Below are 5,335 nucleotides of genomic sequence, written 5' to 3'. Positions count from 1 at the left end.
CCTGTTTGCTGATGTTTCATGTTGGTCGTGTTTGAAGGTGAATTTGGAGCAGGAGGGTAAAACTCATCAGAGTGCCTCTACAAACAAATCAAACAAACAAAATGCTGGATACTTACTCAGAGGGAACTGATCAGTCGTCTTCTATCAATGATGAACTGTGTTTGGACGCCCTGAAGGAGTTAAAAGGATATTTGTCAGACTTTGTTTTGAATAAAACACATAATGCTAACAGGTAGGTATGCATATGAATGTCATCCTGATGCCAGGTTCCCTACATCCCAAGCATAAACAGCCCTTTAACCCGTATTCTATCATTTTAAGGTCATCTTCCGTATCCTACAACTACAATCAAGAGAAAAAAGAGAAAAAAGTGTACTACAGTTTTCTGAAAAAAAAAAAAATATTGGATTTAAATATACAAGAAATTTAAGCACTGTTAGAGAATACTTGATGAAAACATAATCTACTAATGCACAACGATTTATGTGCATTGCTATAAAACAATGTCTAGAAGAGGAGAAAAAAAGCATAATAAAAGATCTGAAATAAGAGCAACAGGGAAAAAGAGACAAATAAAAGATAAAGCCAATAAATCACACCCAAATGTTCCTATTAGGGCTGCACATTTTTCGACAAAAAATAAAATGCCATGCTAAAGCTGAAAACTGTGGTAACAATACTCATTACAGTCAACCCACATTTTTCTCTTGACCATTACATGTTCCTACCGCACGCCGCAAACCACTACGGATACCCATCAGGTGTCGAGCCCCAATGGAGTCCTTGCAACTGGCCAAAAGAATCACTATCATGCAGAGCAATATTGGCTTTGTGAGATTTCACGACATGAATTTTGAATAACAAGAAAAATAGGATATATTGTCGAGATTTAGCTCCACTGTTTATTTTTTAAAAAGGGACTGAATGTAGATATTTAAACAACTACAGAATTCTAAGTAAAGGCTCATTAATAATATCAATATCAGTGTGTATTATTAAAAATGTAATGGACTGTTTTGAATACAATATTTGCATCAATCCAAATTTGCATATCAAGAAGATATTGAGTCTGTAGGAAAAATGTTAAAGTTAAAAAACAGCGGCTCTGTTTGTGAGGAAACGGTTATTCTCAGGGAGTAGTGCTCAAAAAACATTGTAAGACTAAACATACAGTGAAATACAGGAAGAAAACGGCCATCTATAGCTTAGCATGAAGGATAGCTGTAAGAGTTGTCTGAATTTTGCAATATTGCACACATTGATACTGCAACGACTGCAGCTGAAGGCATTCTTCTTCTCTTATTCATGCTAAATTAAACAAAGCTTTATTTACAAATTTTAACGTGGTAACGATGAATCCAAAATTTATCTGAAAACAACATAAGGCAAAGCAGTTTTAAGGTTTAGCAAATTTTGCAATCCAAAGAACCATTTTAATCCAGGGTTTTTTTTTCTAGATTTATGTAGAAATGCAAAGCCTACATAATTACGTGAAAGATATGAATAGAAATTTTAACCTTTTAGCAACATCTACTGTATAAAACAAGCTTGTTTTGTGCTTATATTTTCTTATATTTACATGTTTTGTCTTTTTTTTTTTTAACATATTGAGAGTTTTAAAAAAAATCCACTCTTTCCAATAAACATGGAAATTTTGGGGGAAAAGCATTTGGAGAGCCTTCACAAAGCCTTCCATATTCAGTTTATAGAGTATGAAGTACTACAATGCCGTCTATCATTATTGACCAGTTATTAATAGCCACTCCAGAGATGCTCCTGGAGCAACAGCTTTCAAACAGATTTCAGATATTTCAAAATATATTAATATGTATTTTTTAGATGTGCAAGATACATATTTAATCTTTAAGGACTAGTAAAGTGTCATTAAATCTTTCGGCGGATTTATGACGTATTTCTTCGACATCAAATGTCGCTTGCGTCTGCTCGCGAACCAGTTTTGCCCGTATGCTTCTGCAACGTCAGTCTGAAATTTCTAGGGACGCACAGCAGTTTCCCGCCAAAGCACTAGGGGGAGCCTATTCGAGAACTCATGAGAACTTCTTCGGCGGCGCCGGCAGGAGTATTTATTTCCAAAACAACATGTCTGAGGCACCTTACAAGTGGCTGTACTTCTGAACCTCCCCGATCAACCTTTTGTCTTGGTTACCCATTGTTATTACGTTGTTATTACTCCTTGTTTTTTAAAAATGGTGTGCCTTGACACCCAATGGAGAAGGTTGAGCACACAGATAGCCTGAAAGGCATACCATGGACCAATCACAGCTGCTTTTTTGTCTGCATACTTCCGATGGTCTGCACGGGTTTGCGACCATCTGACGTGTAGTCAGGATTTTTTTTAGGTTAGCGACGACAGTTGCAGAACCTCTGCGTGGGGGGTGTGGTTGCGCACAGAGACAGATTTGCCGGTTGCAGATGCTATGCATCAGAAGTATAAAATGGAAATGGAATGAGAGCGGTGTCCTTCAACTAAGAATGAAGTGTAATATTTTGACAAGGCTGGAGCCCTGGATGTCTAATCATCTGCTAACGTGTGTGATGTAAAAGATGATATTGCAGACTGCAGATGTATAAAGTGCATTTTTAACTGTTAATCAGGGCCACTTCCTGAGACGTAAGCGCGGAGGTTAGCAGCTGCCTTCTGTACATTCTAAGCAATTTCTCTGATCTGAGTAAGATTACAATTTTTATCAGAATCTGTTGCCATGTCTCATGGTTATTTAATACATACACTGTGTGCAGAATTATTAGGCAAATGAGTATTTTAAACAAATCATCCTTTTAATACATGTTGTCCTACTCCAAGCTGTATAAGTTTGAAAGCCAACTACCAATTAAGTAAATCAGGTGGTATGCATGTCTGTAATGAAAAGGGGTGTGGCCTAATGACATCAACACCCTATATACGGTGTGCTTAATTATTAGGCAACGTCCTTTCCTTTGGCAAAATGTGTCAGAAAAGAGATTTGACAGACTTTGAAAAGTCAAAAATTGTCAGATGTCTTTCAGAGGGCTGCAGCAGTTTGGAAATTGCCAAGCTTTTTAAGCAGGATCATTGCACAATCAAGCGGTTCATGGCAAATAGCCAACAGGGGAGCAAGAAGCGTGTTGAAAAAAAGAAGAGGCAAAATAACTCCATGAATTGAGAAGGATCAAGTGTGAAGCTGCCTGGAAGCCTTTAGCCACCAGTTGTGCCATATGTCAGAGCTGCAACATGTCTGGAGTGCCGAGAAGCACAAGGTGCTCAATACTCAGGGACCTGGCCAAGGTAAGGAACCATGAAAAAAGGCCAGCTTTGAACAAGACACACAAGACAAAAGGTCAAGATTGGGCCAAGAAATATCTGAAGACTGATTTCTCCAAAATGTTTTTGTCTGATGAAATGAGAGTGAGTCTTGATGGTCCAGATGGATGGATGGGCACCAGGCTGGATGAATAAAGGGCAGCAAGTTCCTTATCGACTCAGACGCTAGCAAGGTGGAGGTAGGGTACTGGTATGGGCTGGTATCATCAAAGATGAGCTTTGATGATGGAGTCAAGATCAACTCCCAGACCTACTGCCAGTTTCTGGAAGACACCTTCTTCAAAAAGTGGTACAAGAAGAAGTCGCCATCATCCTCATAAAATAGCCAAATCTGAATAAAAAAAACCACATCAACTTCCAAAAATATGAAACTTTGATATTAAGGAGTCTTTTGGGTTGATTGAGAACAAAATTGTGGCCCACAAATAAAAAATAATCCTCAAAAATACAGCTTGCCTAATAATTCTGAACACAGTGTATAAGTTATGAAATGTTATTTAAAGAGTTTGTCCCGAGTGATCTCTTTTCAGGGAAAATAGAGCCAATGTTTAACAGTACCGTAACAATAAAAAAAAATGAAAAAAGTTGCAAATAAACAAACAGATTAATTTGAGACAACAACCCTAATTATAACTCTATAATGAATGGTGTTATTTGGGGGTTTTGTTTTTGTGAAGGCCCTTACTAGAAAGCAGTGCCCAGGGCCCCTAAGAGCCTCAGAACCGCCCCTGCTGCAGCAGTCTGGCTAGGCTAGCGGCTAACTTCTTTACAACCTGCTATGTGTGTGTGTTGGCGTTACATAACTGTCTTTAACAGGCTGACGGACACTACAGATGATGGGAGATGAAAATATCTCCAGACAGAGGCCAGATAACGAGCTGGAAAGGCGACAGTTGCCACAACAGTTGGAACAACAACGGCTCCGTCTGAGGCTGCGGCGGACGGAAAACTTTACAGTCGCTCACTTTTTCTCGTTATGAAATGACTCAAAAGCTCACCGGAAAAAAAAAAGGCAAATAACTCACAAGTAATGCTGGACAGGAGCTCACATCAAACTAAACCGAGCTTGTTATAAAACCCATACACGGTGGAAAGAAAAATATTATGCAAATATGAAGCTAAAAAAGAAAAGCTGTTTGCAAGCTTAAAATCAAACAGTTAAACTCCCACTTGCCTGTTTTGCGTCCAAATCAGAAGAAGAAGAAAAAAAATCCTGCAGTAAAGGGAAAAAAAGCGAGGCGGCGATGAGGTCTAGAGTCAGTCAGCTTAAAAGACTGAGCGGAGATGGTTGCATCAGCCCGCTTAAGTACCGCCTGAGAGGCTCAGGAATGCGGAACACACGGCTTCCAGACGTAAGCATGGATGAAAATAATGCGAACAGAGGCCCCCGGGGACCAGCCGCTGTGTTGGCTCCACCCATAGCAACCAGAAAACACACAGACAGACTGAAACAGAAACAGATCCCTGCAACCAAGCTGAGACTGGAGCACTAACCCATCAACACATGGTGAACGAGTCAATAAATAAAGAGCTAGAATGTAGGAACCATCCAGCATGGTGTTTATTATCTGACAGAAGCTCAAGGCCAAATCTAAAACAAGCCTCTTCCACTTATTTCTTGCCACCAAAATGCATAATAGTTGTAAATATGTAATTATTTATGATGATTTAAAGTCATCAGCTTATTGCCACGTAATAACAGAGCTTTTCAATTCAATTTATTCATATAGCACCGATTCACAACACATGTCATCTTAAGCACTTTACAGTTCACCAGATCATCCAGTCAGATTGATTCAAAGTTTTCTATCTAAGGAAAACCATTGATTGCACCAACTCATTGACTCACACTAAGCATGCTTGTAGCGACAGTGGGGTGGAAAAACTCCCTTTTAACAGGAACAAACCTCCAGCAGAGCCAGGCTCAGTGGGAGCAGCCATCCAAGGTCAACTGGGGTTCAAGGAGACAGAAGCAGAGATAGGCGGCCCCGTCCAGGAAACACACAGCCAGGC

At 39.5% G+C, this 5,335-nt stretch overlaps 1 protein-coding gene across 2 annotated transcripts in view; it reads right to left on the bottom strand.

The window, feature by feature from the left end:
* LOC107083181 (jun dimerization protein 2-like) overlaps positions 1 to 4,607 on the bottom strand; it is an 11,643-nt gene extending 7,036 nt beyond the window's left edge. Inside the window, exons 1-2 of one of the 2 annotated variants that reach the window (XM_015372195.1) lie at positions 4,497 to 4,607; positions 117 to 170 (exon numbers count right to left, since the gene is read on the bottom strand). The gene's annotated coding sequence lies outside the window, so the exon portion shown is untranslated. Of the gene's footprint in view, positions 1 to 116; positions 171 to 4,496 lie in introns of those variants that run through there. The other variant, XM_015372203.1, reaches the window with a different exon arrangement.
* Positions 4,608 to 5,335: the final 728 nt, after the last annotated feature.

The sequence above is a fragment of the Cyprinodon variegatus genome, unplaced genomic scaffold (assembly GCF_000732505.1).
Source record: "Cyprinodon variegatus isolate N-32 unplaced genomic scaffold, C_variegatus-1.0 Scaffold4, whole genome shotgun sequence".
Classification (NCBI taxonomy): domain Eukaryota; kingdom Metazoa; phylum Chordata; class Actinopteri; order Cyprinodontiformes; family Cyprinodontidae; genus Cyprinodon; species Cyprinodon variegatus.
This window is presented reverse-complemented; position numbering and strand designations above follow the sequence as displayed.